At 50.0% G+C, this 17465-nt stretch overlaps 1 protein-coding gene across 3 annotated transcripts in view; it reads left to right on the forward strand.

Annotated features, from left to right (window-relative positions):
- Positions 1-17465, forward strand: part of CYRIA (CYFIP related Rac1 interactor A) — a 108583-nt gene that overhangs the window by 33240 nt on the left and 57878 nt on the right. For 2 of the 3 annotated variants that reach the window (XM_043604491.1, XM_043604492.1), the window contains exons 2-3: positions 9708-9749; positions 11396-11546. The gene's annotated coding sequence lies outside the window, so the exon portion shown is untranslated. The remainder of the gene's footprint in view (positions 1-9707; positions 9750-11395; positions 11547-17465) is intronic. The other variant, XM_043604493.1, reaches the window with a different exon arrangement.

Here is a 17465-nt window from a genome sequence, read left to right on the forward strand (position 1 = left end):
CCTGTGTCTGTTGTCTTAGTTGATATAGTTACGCATAAGGATTTTTGCTCCCCTTTTATGACTAAAGGAATTGAGGGTCAGGAACGGAAGAAACTTGCCCATCCAACAGTAGGTCAGGGAAAGAGCCGAAGTTAACAATCTAAATCTCCCGTCTTCCCAACCCAGTGTCTTTCTTACGGATCCATTTAATGGTGTGCCTGCAAGTGTTTAGTAACTGATTCTCTGGGAAAAACAAAAACAGAACAAACCCGATTAGGAGAGGTTGCCAGTCTCATGGCGCAAGTACTCCCACCGTGGCTGGTTCCTTCTCAAAAGGCGTCATTGAACGTGAAGTTGGGAAGAGACACGTGTGATTGGTTCTGGTCAGCAGGTGCCGGCTGGCTCCAGGACACCACTGGGCCCACGTGTACTTCTGTTTCGGTAGCCTCGCTCTCTTCCGGACCTTGTTCTTCCACTCCTCTTCCTCTTCCCCCATAAACAGATATACTGGAGGGTGCCACGGGGAGGCATTCATCTGGTGAGGGCATTGATCGCCTCTTTGGATAAGCACACGGCAGTTAGAGTGGAATTTTCTCCCTCTTCTGTTAAATCAGCATTTTGTTTCCCAGTCGTTCCACCTGAGGAGTTGCAGGAGTAGGACGCTCTGATCTGAGAGCAGAGACCTTACAGAGGTCGGCAATAGGGTCTTCTGGACACAGTCCGCTCCTGAGCAGGAACTAAGTGCTGTGGGTCAACATCAGACATAGTGAGTGATCACAAGGTGGTGACGGCTACAGGGCTATTGGAGATACCATTCTGGAGAGTAAGGAGTAGGATCTTGGCTAGCGTTTTAATCCAGGTGTGAACTTTGACATCCGTAAGGCTCAGTTTCCACACCTGTGAAAGGAGAGCCAGCTTATGTCTGAGCTTCAGGCGTGTACTCACCCACTCGGTTACTTGAAGGATTGGCTGGTCGCCATAATTAGTATCAGCTCCTCAGGCCTAAGGACTCAGCTGGTCTTGGCTTTTTCATCTTGGCCATGGTTCAGTGCCAAATGCTTTTCTCTGGTCCAGCCTTAGACCTGAACTTGAGCTGGGACCGTGGGAAGAACCCTTAGCTGGTTATCAGAAGACCTGGGTTCTCGTCCCAACTTTGGTACCGCCCCGTTACATAACCCTGGGAAGTACTTCATGGTGACAGGAATGTGGGTATCCCCATGGGAGGGGTGGGAGCATGATGTGGCATTTGGATTTTATCCTGAAGGCGGTGGAAAGTGCTTGAAGAGAAGACACATCATCAAGTGTGTGCTTTAGAAAGTTCTTTCTGCAGAGCACAGGGCCAGAGTCCAGGCAGGATGAAACCAGTTAGGGAGTGGTTCAGCCAAGTCAAAAAGTGATGAGGCGTCCCATGCGCACTAGCTGAGTGGCACAGACAGAAAATGCTGTGAGAGTTCGGAGATGGGAGAGGTCAGAAGAGTGTCCGAGAAGACTTCACGGAGGAGGCGAGGCCGCTGCTGACTTGGAAGGATGGAGGCGTATGGACGTGTAAGTCTAGGCTGCAGAACTGGGCAAAAACCCGCAACACTGCAGTAAATCACATTGGGCTTAAACTGAGAATTTCTGTAAAGGGTGGTTATGTAAATGGCCCTTTGATGGAGCGACTTGGACCCTAGGATTAAGAAAGTGGCTTCTGTCAGAAGGTGGTGGTCCTCACAGGGAACACACATTTTCATGTAGTCGGTTTCTGCGCAGCTCTTATCCTGGGCCTTTTCCTGTCTGCAGCTGCCACTTGCTTTATTCCCTTGGTGAGGTGTGGGGTGCCTGGGGCCCTGAATAGCCGGTGCACACGCTCACCCCCTGCAGCCCCCTGCTGTTGAGGAAGCACAGTGTCTCTGACTCTTGAGGATGAATACAGCACTGAATGCTGATGTGTGGCTTCTGACTTGCCTCACAGCAGGGGGCCCAGGAAGGGAGCAGCTGTGCTATTGTCTGAGCGTGTCCCCAGTATTTGTCTGCCTAGGCCAGGGTGACCGTTGTCCCTCACGATAAGCCGTCTCGCAGCTGCCGCAGGTACGATCTCAATCATTCCTCCCCCTGTTGGCCCTGACTGTCTCCCCTTACTGAGAATGAAGGAAATGCCCCATTTTCTCGCATGCCAGTTTCGTGAACGTGTGTCCGTCCCTGTGCACAAGGCGAAGGATGGCCAGTCTCACAGCGTCCCAGTTAAATGCGCTCTGGGTTTCCCCGTGACATGTTAGGAAAACGGATTTGGCTGGGAAATGATACGAGCTAGATAGCATCACCTCTGAGGCTCACGTGAGTTAACAGGCTCAGAAGGGAAAACGACTCACCCAGCGTTGCACCATCGGGAGCTGGTAGGGTGAGGACAGAAAGCAGACACCCTCTGGACTTCAGCGTACCCCTGTTGGATTTAGAGTCCCCATTAGTACGGCATTTTAGCAGAGGTCGGCCTTGTAAGAAAGTTGCGTTCTCAAACGGCAGTATGTGTCCTAGGTTAGGTTTTTTACGGAAATGCTCCCTTGATGGGCTGTTGTAGACATCAGGAGTCCCAAGTCCCAAGCACCTCTTCATTATACAGAAGGCAGCGAGTGGCTTGCCCGATGTCTTAGAGATTCAGGGTCAAAGCAGAGACTGCCTCCCAGAACACCAGCTTCTCTACCCACAGTGCTTTGCCTCCCTCCGGCCTCACGGCAATGGTGCTCTCGCTAGAAAGCCACCTGAAAAGTGCCTTTTGTTGTTGTAGGCCAGGGGCTGGTGGGGAGTTCACAGCTGGCGTTGGCTGTGTGACATTCTTGTGTCTTGGGGAGGACGAGTGCCGGGGATGTTGGCACGGTATGCTGGAGCCCGCCGCAGTCGTCAGGAATTTGGACGGCCAATGACTCCAGCCAGATTGGCTTTCGGATCGTGCTCAGTGCAGTCTGGCCGTGGCACCATTTCTTAGTTTCCTACTCCTGGGCAGCCCGGGCGTTGAACTTCCATAGCAATCGTTTACTCTCCTAGTCCAGGTCAGCTTTGCCCCCTCATTCAGGAGCGGTCGTATTTGCTAAAGCTGACGTAGGGGCCGAGTTCCGCACTGGTCACATTTAACGTTGGGTAGCCCTAACAGCCCTGAGATGGACAGACAGGGGGGCCAAGATGCAAAGAAGTTACGGCTCACAGCTGTTGGACTCAAGACCCCAGGCTCTTTCCGTGGCCCCATCTCCCTGCTGACACAACAATATCTGACGTGCTGATTCACTGCTGGCATCACGGGAAGCGCCAATGTAGGTAAAGCCCATTACAGCCTGATGCCAGCCTCTTTTCCTACTGTCTCTGCTACCTCCTTCCTTCTTCCCCAGCCACTCTGAGCCATCCACGGACTTCAAGGAAGCCACAATTTATAGATTCGACCATCAGCCTTTGGCATTTGTGCAGGACGCTGGGCTGGTTGCAGTAGGTGTGACTACCCTGTAAAGATAAGAAAGACGTGCCCCCCCTCTTAGGGGCTCCCCATCCCGTGGCAGAAAGAAAACGTGAACACAAGTAGCTTTCATACTTCAGAAGAGAAAGCTCATTTGATCTTCAAAGTGGCCCAGAGAGGCTGCTGGTGTACGTTGCTGAAAGATCTGTGTTTAATAGACTTTCTACCTCAAGATCAGACCACGTTAAGGTCACACAGCCCAGCCAAGGCCAGGTTGGGAGCAGACCCGGTTTTCCTTGCGCCCCTATGTAGCATTCCTGCCGCATCAAGGCATCCTCCCGCCTTGCGTCACCAGGGTTGGTTAAGGACAGCCTCTGTAGTCTGGACTGTTTGTGTCTGTCTTACTGCTGCCTGCCTGATGGAGACAAGTCAGCTGTCAGCTGCTGATGCCTCAAACCTGTTAAGTTGTGCCCCTTTTCTTCTGGAAAGGTGACATTCCTATAGGTGCAGCCTGGAAAGGGAGGAGAAAACATGAAGATGCCCCTGTTGTCTAGGACACTCAGGGGTGTCAGGGAGAGGGGCCTGGTCACATTCAGTTTTTTTTTTTTTAAGTTTATTTATTGTGAGGGGGGCGGAGGGGCAGAGAGAGGGAGAGAGAGAATCCCAAGCAGGCTGCACACTGTGTGCGCAGAGCCCGACATGGGGCTCGATCCCGTGAACCCTGAGATCATGATCTGAGCTGAGATCAAGAGTCAGATGCTTAACCGACTGAGCCACCCAGGCGCCGCTGGTCGCATTCAGTTTCAAAAGTGTCTCCTGCCCCCCACCCCCACCCCCACTCCAGAGGAGGACCTCTGGTTGGCATGACCAACCCTGTGAAATACCTTCTCGGAGAGCAGCAATCCATGGTGGCAGTTGTGTTCAGAGAGTGAGATTTGAACTTCTGGAAAGACTGGGCAGAGTTTTCCGACAGGTTCCGGCCAGTGAAGGTGGTCTCCTTCTGCCATCCTCGTGGGGGAGTGACCTTTTCGCTGTCTGGGTGTGACCAAGAGGACAGATGGGGAAGCCACGACCCTGGGAAATGGAACAGGTGTGAGCTCGGGAGTAGAGACCTGGGCTCTTGTCCGGGTTCTGTTACCGCCTGCCACTGGCAATGGCCCTCGCGCACAGCGTCAGATCTGGCAGCTGTGGACGTTAGAGATTGAACTTGGGTTCAGAGGTGTGTTCCACCCCCCCGTCCACCATCAACCTTGGCTGCTCACTTGGCCTCTCTCGGAGCTGCTGTCCCAGTCCTTACGTGCATGATGAGGTTAAGGGGGGGCACAGCCGTGTGCAGTAAGACTGATACGAGGGCCACGTGATGTGCAGCACATCACCCGGCACATAGTGCACAGTGCAAAAGAGTGACTTGCGTTTATCCCACCACCATCACCCACTGGTTGACCTCTGATGGTCGGTCTAGGGTTGCCCGAATCCTGGCACCCTGGACAGTCACCATCTGGCCTCTGGGCTGCTCTCGGGTTGGGTTCCCAGCATAAGAAGCTACATGCCAAGACGGAAGAAACCAGAATCAGTTGGGAGAGCTGCGTCTAGTCATGGCTTTTCTGCCTACCAGCAGGGTGGCATTGGATAAGTCCATCCCGTTCTCTAGAACTCAGGGACCCCCTGAATCACATGAATAATCATATTAAGAGTAGTAATGATAATACCAATAGCAGTAGTGGGTTTATTGGTGGCCCCCCAAAAAGTCCATGCCCTCACCCCTACCACCTATAAATATGACCTAATTTATTTTTTTTTAAATGTTTTTCAACGTTTATTTATTTTTGGGACAGAGAGAGACAGAGCATGAACAGGGGAGGGGCAGAGAGAGAGAGGGACACACAGAATCGGAAACAGGTTCCAGGCTCTGAGCCATCAGCCCAGAGCCTGACGCGGGGCTCGAACTCCCAGACCGCGAGATCGTGACCTGGCTGAAGTCGGACGCTTAACCGACTGCGCCACCCAGGCGCCCCAAATATGACCTAATTTAGAAAGAAGGGTCTTGGGGCGCCTGGATGGCTCAGTTGGTTAGGCGACAAACTTCGGCTCAGGTCATGATCTGGCGGTGTGCCAGTTCAAGCCCCGTGCTCTGTGCTGACAGCTCAGAGCCTGGAGCCTGCTTTGGATTCTGTGTCTCCCTCTCTCTCTGCCCCTCCCCACTCATGCTCTGTCTCTCTCTGTCTCTGTCTCTGTCTCTGTCTCTCTCTCAAAAATAAAGAACCATTAAAAATTTTTTTTTTTATAACGGAAAGAAGGGTCTCACCTATTTATCAAATCTCATCACTCGGAGAAGCTCCTTCCAAAGCAGATGGCAGGCGTTGCCCTTTGTGTTCCAGCGGGATGAGGCCAGTGCCTCCCCGAGCCTCTTCGGGCATCGCTAAGCCTCTTCAGGCCAGCAAGCTTCTCTAGAGCTGTCAGAAGTCGCTGGCCTACCGGTGCTGTGATGTTCCTTGATTAAACGAATGCCACAACATCTCTTCAGAGAACCAACTGAGGCTCATTGCCCTTCATTAACATTTCACTTTACCTGTGTTGATGTATGAGTCTGATTCAAGACTGATTTCCTGGTTTCAAAACAATGGCAGATTCTTTTTCCTCTTGGCCTGGTTCTTAAGCAGGCAGAGTCTTGGGGGAAGGAATAAAATAGAAGCAGGCTATGAGTGCTGCGTCCTTCTCCCCTCCACCAGACCGGACTCCCCGCCCCCCAGATCCCAGCTCTGCCCTCTCCAGGCCGGGTCCATGCTTGCTGACCCTGAGGAAGCGGGTCTTGTGGCTGTCGGTGCACTTGATTTCTCCTGTGGGGCTGGACAGCTGCTCACATGCCAGTCGCCTGTCCGGCTGCCGTAGGCTGCCGCAAAGAGCCACTGAGCCCTCACGTTTGGGGGACTGGCTGGTTATCCGAATAGCTTCACGTTCAGGTTCTGGATGTGAGGGCACAAGGAACCCAGCAGTCCTTTTAAAAGATACTGCTGAAACTAGTCCCTCCTTGCTTCTTGAATCATAGCACGACGGCTTCCTAATCAAGTTACGTCAGCCTGTTTTATATGTAAGGTCCACGAGCCCAGTAGACTTAGAAGGCCTTCTGCTGAGCAAAGGAGAGTGAATGGTCACAGAGGGGCATTTGCATGGCTTGGAAAGCAGGGGGTCATCCAGGAGCGTCCAACACAACTAAGCGTAAGAATAACCAGCCCCATGGGGCTGTGGATTATATTAGGGTTGGCCATATGTCTTGTGTGCCTGGGACAATTCCGCTTTATGCCTGTCGTCCCCTGGGCGTTATTAATATGCCCCCTTTCGCTCTTAGAAGTATCCAGGTTTGGCTGATAAATCGCATGGTCACCCTAATCGTGTGTCACTTTGTATGTGCACGTAGTATAGTTGCAGAGTAGATAATGTGTTTAGGCAAAAGCCTATACCTGTGTGCTTCAACCTCTCAGAAGTTGGCTGTAGGGGTAGCATTGTTCGACAGCTGTGGCTAAGTCCCATCACCGTCTCATAGCACGTGCTGCTGAGAGGTGAGATCGTGGGCCAAAATGTCAAGTAGATAGGAGCTTAGATCCTTCTTCGTAGCTTACTAGTTTTTTGACCTTGAGGAAATTACTTAGCTTATCTCGACTGTAAATTGGGAATAATCATACAGACCTCAGCAGTTGGTGCTGTTATGAAATCACCCATGTCAAGCATCTCGCTTATTTCTTGACACGTGATAAGCTGCCAACAAATGGCCTTGCCGCTATTATTTTTATGATGATGATGATGATTTTATGATTTTATGACTAGTATTATTTTGGCCTTAGTCTTTCCATCTGTGACATGGTAAAGAATGATCCCTGTCCTGCCCTGCTCCCCAGGTCGTTGTGAGGCTGAAAGCAGGTAGTATCCTCAACACCTAGGGTTGCTGGGAGCGTGTGCACCGTTTAAGGTGAGGACTTTCGGCAGAGTCTCGCTTGCCCTCCTGCCCAATGGATCCGTCCCTTTGGGTGACATGGAAAATAGGTTCCCAAGACATCATCCCTCTACCCGCCCTGAGGACTCTCCCGTCGCTGGCCCTCCTCGGCCCAGCCTACTTCCTCCTCCCATGAGCAGTACTGTGTAAACACCAAGGCCAGAATGTCATTTACTGGTGCCAGCTGACTCGGGGGCTGCCACCCGAGTGTGGGAAGGGTCCAGATTTCTGGCTGGGCCGGCGAGGCGCCTCTCAATGTTCCCTGGCTGGGGAGTTTCTTCCCTTCCTCTGCCTTTTGAATGTAAGTGTCATCTGTTCCCGGTGTCCTTGCTTTATTCCCCGTCTCTTTCCACTAAATTGCCTTCCTGTAAGCCTCCCTTTTCTTTCCTTGTTTTTTTTTCTTTTTTGTTTTTTTTTTTCCTTTTTCTTTTGACGTGACTGCCCTATGAGGGAGGATCACGGTAGTGGTTGAAAGCGGAAATTCCATCCGGATTGCCTGAATGGAAATCTTGGCTCTACCTACCGCTCAAAAGCTGAGTCCCTTGGATGACCACGTCAGTGTCCTTATCTATGAAAAAGGGGCAAGAATAATGCCTACCTAGTGTGGTTGCTGGGAGGTTTCAGGAGTTACCAGAGGTACCGTGCTTAACAACGCCTGATGTACGTACAGTAGGTACTTGCAGAAGGGGAACGATTTTCATTATCTAAAAACCTGCCCGTTCATATTTCTTCATGTTGGCTGATGCTCTTGGTAGGAAGGAGGCTGCAGCAAGGTCTGTTGACTCCGAGTCTAGGCTGGGACTCTGATGGACCATGCTCGCACCGGGGGCTTTAGAGTGAGTCCTTACCTGCTCAGACTGGATGGTGGGAACAGGTCCTCCATGCTTGGTCTTCTCCCTGTCCATCTGCCTTTTGGTTGTCCCTGCCCTGTCCTTCTAATTCCAGAGACATTCTAAAGTGGAAGACATGCAGCTGTTGTAAGCTCTGAGTCCCTCCACTGAATGGGGCAGGGGCACATGATACAGTGACAATGTGACAGGTCACTGGACTGGAGGGCAAGAGATCCCTGTTGTAGTCCTGCTTCTGCTGTATGACCCTGGATAAGCCATTTCATGTCTCTGGATTGCAGCTTCTCCCTTTTCAAAATGGCGGTCATTATCCCCTCTGCTCTGTACCTCTCTGAAAATGACCAAACATGAGATTTTGAGAAGTGTTCTCCTGGCTGCCACGTGCTACAGAAGCGAGGACTCCCACTGGTCTCGGAGGGAGCAGAGGGTTGGTGGCAACAGCTGTGGCCGCAGTCCATGCTGCTGACAAGAGGAGCAAATCGGTGTTGGTGTTTGCTGTGTGAGGCTGTGCTCGTGGGGACCTGAGATGGGAGTTGTCAGTGTCCTTCCCTGCTTGACCTCTGTTCTCTCTGATGGACATCTGGCCCATGGGTGACTCAGTCAGGAAACTACCAGCCATCGCTTCAAAAAGCTTGGACTCCTCTCAAGGATATGCTTACTTTGTGTTGTCCTGTGTTTGTTTGGATGGTGGGGGGAATCATTTACAGAATCAAGGGCAGATCCTGGGGGAATAATTTACAGAATCAAGGGCAGATCCTCAGAGTGAGCCCCTCCTCCCTGGTAGGGCCTCTGTGACCAAATCAATAAGATGGAAGGAGTTGGGGCATGCTGAGGGCTGGATTAGGATCACAAGTTACCCAAATGCTGGTCCATGGACAGAGCCAGGTTGGTGACATCAAAACTCTCCAGAAGCTTTGGCTGCTACGCCAGGCCAGAATTGTACTTTTTGTTAGCTTCTCCAGCGCACAGTGAGTTTGGGAACTGCTAGAGTGGGTGGGACTGGACTTGCCTGTCAGGAAGCTCCGCATTCCCTGCCCCCTCCTTGTCCCCATCAAAAGACTGGAAAGAGTTAATAGTATTAGCTTTGATGTATGATTAGGTTATGATTAGGGTTATTTGTGTTCTTGTGCAACTTAACCAGGTGACTGTATCCTTAAAGATGCACGTTGGGTGTTGGGGTACTCTTGTGAGCGTCTGTAAATGAGTAGAGAGGTCAACATGGGTGGGAGAACATTCCGGAAGTACCTGAGAGTCATAGTCTGCGAGAGGCTCAGCATTCTACTGGCCTGACCCTCTTAGTTTTCTGGTGGAAGAAAGTGGGATTCTTGCTGGGCCCCAGTGGGAGAATGAAGTCTCTATCATATACACTGAAAACGTATTATAATTCTGAGGGTGTTTGACAAAGAAAGTGGTGGGGAGGGATGGCTCCTCCAATACTGAATCACTTCAACACCTTCCCTCTTGTTTCCAGGTCCTTTTGTGGCACATCTGGCCTCTCAGCCACAGCCAAGAGGTGAGAGACACGGTCTTACCCCAGGATCCTTCTTCAGAAATTCACATTCTTCATCGTCTACACCCAAGCACATAGAAAACAGCCCCTGTGTCAGGGCACCCTTTTCCTCAGGCTGTGCTCTGTGGTGGGAATTGACGAACACAACCCCAAATCCAGAGGAAACAAACCTCCTTCCTCCTCTACCTCCGTGACCTGCTTTCCCAAAATGCAGGGCCATCCCCACATGAAATCACTTTCTCATCAGGCCAAGGACTTTTCAAAGTTGCTGTGTTTTCCCTATCGTTTCCTTCCTTCCTCCTCCCCCCCCCCCCTTCACTTCCTGTTTTTTTCTTCCTCTTTCTCCACCCCCCTAGCCCGGCTCTCCAGCCTTGTCCCTTGTTGTCTGAGAACAGGAACAAAGCGCCAAGCGTAGATAATCATGATTTCCTGATGGGCCCTCTCAGTGCCAGGGCCCAGGCGCAGCTTCTCTGGGACACAGGAGCCTCTGCTGGGAGCACAGCAGGAAGCAGGGCCTTGGAGCCTCCCGGCTGAAAGAGAATCTAACAAGAATAATCTTTCATGTCCTTACAACAATTTATAGTTTCCAAAGAACTTTCTCCCGCATTCAAGCTAAAACACTGGAAAAATAAGGAAGACAAGTCCTAGTGTTTTGGCCTAATAACTGAAGTCTACAGTAGATGGGCAAAACATAGATGTGGGAGTTAGACATGCATTTATTTCTGGTTCTGTGCCTTTTTCCCATTATGACTCTACGGATCATCGTAGTTCTCTGAAGCTCGGTTCTCTCACCTCTTGAGAAAATGGACTTCAGGGTACCTTGTGGGGAATTTTTGAGGACAAATCAGGAAAATGTACTGTAAGATTCACTTGGTATGTCTGGTAGATATTATTTACTTAATAAACGTGAGATCGCTTGTTGGGTTTTGGTTTTCTGCAAACAGGAGGGGCGGTTCAAATCCAAAGTAGCCAGAAAAGCCACATAATAAATGACACCCATGGGAGGAGGGACTGTATCTGTTACTGTGTTTTCCTGAAACATGGAGAGAGAGAGAAAGACAGAGAGACAGAGAGACCTACTGACTGGGCACAAATCACTGAAAAACAAAGCCCACCCACTACCGTGATCCTGACGCTTCTGTTCCATAACAATATTTTTCTAATGGGAAACAGAACAATCCCAACCACATGCCTGAGGTAGACTGTTTCACTAATTTAGCTCCCAGGGGCAAAACTACAAAAACAGTGATCTGGAAAAAGTCCCACCTCCCTTTTTTAATATCTGTTTAAAAAATTAAATAAAAAAAAAATAAATAAAAAAAACAAAAAAAAACCCTTCCCATTCAGGGTCAATGGAGAAGTCAGCCGGACCATGAAGCTGCTCTTTAAAAAAAATTCTGAGAGAGTCAGAGACATGTTCTAATCTGAATTCTCCAAGTTGCTGAATCCTTGAATGACACTGTTTTCTCTGAGCCTCAGTTTCCCCAGCTACAAAATGAAAGCGTTAGAGAAGGCTATTGCATTGATTTCTTCCAGCCCTGGTAATCTGTGATTCTGGTATTCTCTCTGGTCTCCTTAAAAAATGTCTTATTTCTAGAGGAGAACAGGAAATGGCCTCTCAAAATAACATGACTCGCCTTCCCTCTTAGCAGATTATCACTCACGTAAGGACAGAGAAGCCACGGGACTCCAGCGGGCACGGCCCTGACTTGGGAGCCAGACTTGCCGCGGCCATCTTGTTCAGTGGGTTTGTCCCATCAGCCTGGATCGGTGAGCCTGAATCACAAGACACAGTGCTGGGTAAGAAACAAGTGACTTTGGCTATGGCAGACAGCACAACGGTAACTTTCCTGTTTAGGGGAAAGGATGCATGCTATCTGTGCTTATAGAATACTGGAAAGTATTAAGGGTGGTCATTTCACCAGATTTGTCATCTTTGATTAGAAGTCATGCCTCCTGACACCATATACACATAAAAGGAAAAAAAAAAAAAACACCCCAAGGTTATAGTTTTGAAATAGTTAAAGGGAGGGTGCCTGGGAGTCTCAATCAGTGGAGTGTCCGACTCTGGATTTTGGCTCGGGTCATGACCTCACAGTCTGTGGGATCGAGTCCTGCGTCGGACTCTGTGCTAACAGTGCGGATCCTGCTTGGGATTCCCTTGCTGCTTCCCTCTTTGCTTCTCCCCTGCTTGTGTGCTCTCTCTCTGTCTCTCAAAAGAAAGAAACAAACATACATGCATACATACATACATACATACATACAAAAAGTGGTTAAAGGTCCCTGGGTTCTACCAGTACATTCTGAGTGGGAGCTGTAGCTGTCCTGAGCTGTGAGTGTTTAGGCATGAGGTAGAGTAGCTTAGAACTGCATACAGGAGAGAGCAGGTGAGAACTGTACCTCCAGGTGACTTGTCCTTGCAGAATTCATTTCCTCTGAAGGACAATCTGTGTTCCTGTCTTGCCCATTCTTGCCGTGCAGACTCAGGTGAGCAGGAAGGTCCTTAAGTAGCAAACCCAGGATGGAATTCGGGTCTCGTGCCAGAGGTCTGGTTTGCCTCGCACTGGCTGTAACATTTTTTGAGACATTTTTAGTTTGCGAAGTTCTCATCCAGGAGCATTGCCACGCACCAGCTGCAGGTTGCCAGGCACATGGGTTCTTTGTTGTTACTGCTTTCCTCCTCTGTCACCTCCTCCTGATCCATTATGGATCTGCAAGGACTGGGCCACATCTGCTTGAACTTCTTCGTTGAACTCAGACGTGACATGAACCGACACCCCTCCCAGATGACTCAGGTTCTACTGAGGGCTCAGCAGCCTGGGTTCTGGTATTCTAACACATCTGCATAAGCTGGCCCAGGACGCCCACCAGGACAAGACCAGGAGTCACGAAGGAGATGCCAATACACTGAGAAGGCCATGCACCTGTTAATCTTTCTCCACTTGCTGGTGTTACCTTCTGCTGCCCTCTGTCCAAAAGCTCTTCTTCTTCATCTAGATGTCTTGAGTTCCCTTAAAACTAAAAGCAGAAACATTTCGTACAGCTGAGTGTAGCACAGAAAGCAAGACCAGGTGATCTCTAAGGTGTTTTCCGGTTTCATCCTAGACTTGTTGCTTACACCAAATTCTCATTCTTTGAGGGAATAGGATTGTCTTGCGCTCCCTTCCTTTTTCTTCCTCTTATGGTTTCTTTCCCTAGAGTGGCCACCAGGCTACAGCATAATTTAGAGGAAGGAGGAGAGCTTTTAGAATTAGACAGACCCGATTTCAAATCTCGGTTCTGCTTCTTTAGTTGAGTGATTTTGCTGAGATCATTTCAAATTCCTGAGGTTCTGTTTCCCCATTGGTAAGATGGGGACAATATGCCCTATGTTGTCCACTTGTCCACTTGTGGTCAAGATCAAAGGATATAGTTGAAATGCATTAACATAGTTTCTTCCTCAACAAATGTTAGCTTCTTTTCCTCCCCAGTCTTATCTAGAGCTACTTAAATGTAGCTTTGATCCCCCATTGGGTTCTTTTGTAACCTTGTGCCTTGTGTGTGCGTTAGCTCCGAAGAAGGTGCCATCTTGGTGTTAGGCCCACAGCACCAATTGTGGGATCATCAACAAATAAACATGTGTACATTGTATCAGGCAGTGTTCAGTGTTATGGAAAAAAAAGTAAAACAGGAAAACCTAAATAAATAAAGCAAGCCAGAGAGATGGGATGTGGGGAGAGCAGGACTGCTGTTCTATACAGGGTCCAGGGAAGCCTCCCTGGCTAGGTGTTGCTGGAGTAGGATGTAGACAGAGGGAGGGAGTGAGGCTGGAAGGAGCAGAGGCTCTGAGGCAGGAATGTGCTTAAGGAACTGCAAGCAGCCAGTAGGATTGGAGCAGAAGGAGCAGGGGACAGTGGAAGGGGGTGAGGGCAGAGAGAAGCAGTCAGATCATGTAGGGCCTCATTAGCCACTGTAAGGACGTGGGCTTCTGTGTTCTGGCTGGCCTTTCCAGAGATTCTCCTACTTTTCCTCCCTCTTCCCTAGAACATCTCTAAAGGCCCCATCTCCGAAGCCTCCCTGAGTAGAGAAAGGGACAGATGCTCTTGCCCAGTAGAGTAAGAGCCATCCGTTCAAAAACCTGTATTGGTAACAAGACTCTGGAGATGAGTGAGACGCAGACCTGTTCTAGTGCCCATGGTCCAATGCTAGTTCAAGCTGCTTGAGAAAGTTGCATTGGTAAATGAGGTCGAAATGAGTCGTTGTTCTGATTTGGTCATTGTGGAGCCAGTTTGCTAGAGTGGCCATTTTCCACGGGCACCTCGCACAGGTCACTTCTACCGGTTCTCTTGAAATGCATTCACATAGTGTATTACCAAGTCTTGCCTTCAGGGTAGAGACAGGATGAATTCACTCAGCAAACATCTGAGTGCCTATTCTGTGTCAGTGCTAGTGTAGACACTGGGTACAGATGACGACTAGGTTTACACCCTGCTCTCGAGGGGTTTATGGTTTTAGTGGGACACCTGCTAGTGACCAACCAACACAACTGATCTGTGGCTGTGAGGGAGCCCAAGGGGACGCTCCTGATGCAGACAGAGGGGCAGGACGGGGCAGCTTCTTGGGCATGTCGTCTCCACTCAGTCCTAGAGGTGAGGAGCAGTGAATGGCAAGGAGGGTGGGGAACATCAGGGAGGGGTGTTGGGAGTTTCCAGGCAGAGGAAGGACATAAGCAGGGGATGCCCGGTGCCTGTCACCATGCCTGACAGTCACTGGAGTGTGAGGTGAGGCAAGTCTGAGAGGCCCCTTCAGAGGGGGGAGATGGAAGGCTAACCAGGAGCCTTGAATGCCCAGCCAAGGGTGTTGAGTGCACTTGAGGACAGCCTAGAGCCGGAAGAGTTTTTTTAAGCCCAGATTGATGGCCTGAGGAGATTGGAGTTAGATGAAACTAAGGGTCTAATTTTATTGACCCTGAATTTGTTCTGATTGATCATAAAATGCTTCATTTTTGAAGTGCTTATTTTATACCTACTCCTGGTAACATTATAAGATCGTAGCTTCCTCAGATGTGAAATAGGTTCATGCAGATGGGCTGAATGAGATGGTCTTCTGGAGCTGATGAATTCATGGCCCTTCCTGCCGCCCGGTGCCCTAGTGGATGTTGAACATTGGTGGTTTCGCGTGGGGTCTTGGCACTCAAATTGCTGGAAAGCGGTGAGAACATGAGCCTTGTTTCTGACTGGAGGGAGTAGCTGGCAAAAACCCAAGCTTTTCTAGTAGAAATGGTGGAATTTAGGTCTTGATACCTTTTTTTTCTAGTCAGAAAACAAACGGGTAATATCTATCTCTTAATCCTCTCCTAGTTGAATAGGACAGTAAGAATGTTCTTTAGAAAGTACACATTCACTGGCCAGACAATACCTGAGTCCCAATACCTGAGAATGTATGAGGACTGGAAACCATCAAGACAAATTAAGCCTGCTCATCCGTCCAAGGAGATCATGTTAGTGACGATGACAAAGGAGCCACAGACTCAGAGAGTGGGTAGGAGGCCCTTGCCTGCACAAAGTACAGAAAGGGAGCATGTCCTCTACCCTGGGAAGTCAGGAAAGGTTTCCAAGAGGGGCCAAATGAGATGGGTATTGAAGGGTGAGTAGGAGTTGGGAGCTGGGCGAGAGACACCCCTAGTACAGAATGGCACTCTATAAATAAGGGCCAGTGTTCAAACATCTGTGGCGGCGGTGGAGAGGAAGTAGCCAGGGTGATCATCGTGCACAGATAATGCCTCAACTCTGCATTTTAGAATCCATTAGTAGCCTCCTCCTTAGCCTCCCACCTTGTTCCCAACAGTGACTAAAAATAATCAGATTGACTAATTTGAGTCGATCTCTTCTCTGACCCCATGGAGGTGTTAGTGAGTGGAATCGGATGAGAGGGACCAAGAAAAGAAGTGGAAAGAGGAGGAGGGAATCCATCGCCATCATCCAGAAACACTGATGGAACAGTATAGCTTGCACCAGGGCTCTCTGGTAGCAAAACTCAACTTTACAGACAGCCAGGTCCGCTTCTTCCCGGTGAAAACAGCAAGGGGTGTTTAGAACTGTGCTCCTCTCCCTTCCTCTTAGAAAAAAGTTATGTGGGGTGCCTGGGAGGCTCAGTCGGTTAAGCGTCCGGCTTCAGCCCAGGTCATGATCTCACAGCTTGTGGGTTCGAGCCCCACGTCGGGCTCTGTGCGGACGGCTCAGAGCCTGGCGCCTGCTTCGGATTCTGTGTCTCCCTCTCTCTCTGCCCCTCGCCAGCTCATGCTCGCACTCTGCCTCTGTCAAAAATTAATGAACTTAAAAAAAATGAAAAGAAAAAAGTTATATGTATATGTTTGTGTGTCTGTATATACCCAGATACGTGTATGTGTGTGTATATACATACATACGTGCACAGACACGCACACGTATGTGGTATGTAGAATCTATTCTAGCCTAACGCACCCTGGTGCCGACGCCCTCCAGCCACTCGTGCCGGCTGAAAGACGAACGGATGGGTTAGAATTGGCCTCGCTGACCTGCACCACTTCCTTGGGCGTGTTGGGTGTGTTGAGGTCTGTGCTCCCGGCACCAGAGGTCCACAAGCACACCAGGATGCCCGTTACAGAAGAGGAAACTGCAGCTCAGAGACATGAAGCCACTTGCCCAAGGCCCCCCGCTCCTAGGTGGTCAGGACTCAGACTCACTTGTGACTGTCTCCCCTTCCTCTCTGCATGCCGTGCTATCCTTCTGACAAACCAATGAGGAGCAGTTAAGGATCATCCCTGAACGTGGCCCTCACCTAGAGCTCTGAAATGCAGCACTGGACAGAGCAGTGACATCCTGTCTTGGAGTCCTCTCCGGATCTTCCGATGCCAGCAGACTCTCCACAGCTTGCCCCACGGGTGTCTGTTTACATGCTTCCAGGGACGGGGAGCTCACTACTTGATAACGACAGTTGGTTCTGCTTGTGGGCACTTGGGGATCCTTCCCTCCTTGAAGAGCTGTCTCTGAACTTAACCTTGTCCCATTCTGGTAGGCTTACTTCCAATTGCTGTTGTTGTCGTCTTTAAGGAATCTCTGCACCCAATGTGGGGCTCAAACCCATGACCCTGAGATCAAGAGCAGCGGGTTCCACTGACTGAGCCAGCCAGGCTCACCCTCATTTCTAGTAGGCTTAAACATCTCAATAGCAAGCAGCTTGAGGGATGAGTGCTTTGCTCTGATTGGAGTCTCCGGTAGATATAGCCCCATGACGTACCCTCCTCTCCATTTCCCCTCTTGGAGAACCAGGAGAATCAGTCAGGGCTTCCTTGACTCTTCTCTTGGGGGGTCTGTTTGTTCTTCCTGACGGGCTAGGCAGAGGAGACGACATGGCACCTGGGTTTCTTCTCTTCTCCCTCTCAGGAAAAACCTCACCGTGAGCTTCTTCTCACCCTCTTTGCTCCAGAAGCCTGTCTGTACCAGGGCGAGTAAGCATTTCTCTTGGATGCCTTTAACTGACATAAGGTGAAGTTTGAAAAGAAGGAGCAGAGATGAGAAAGAAAAGGAAGGAAGGACAGGATGGCTGTGGTGTCGGGATTAACTTGGGTTCTGGCCCGAGCTGTGGCACGGACTCACCATTTGACCTTGGACACCCCCTTCCCCTCTCTATCGTCACTACGTGGGAGTCGGGCCTGACTGTCCAGGGCTTTCCCTTTCCGAACATGACCCCAGAGAGAGT

Source organism: Prionailurus bengalensis, chromosome A3 (assembly GCF_016509475.1).
Source record: "Prionailurus bengalensis isolate Pbe53 chromosome A3, Fcat_Pben_1.1_paternal_pri, whole genome shotgun sequence".
Taxonomy (NCBI): Eukaryota; Metazoa; Chordata; class Mammalia; order Carnivora; family Felidae; genus Prionailurus; species Prionailurus bengalensis.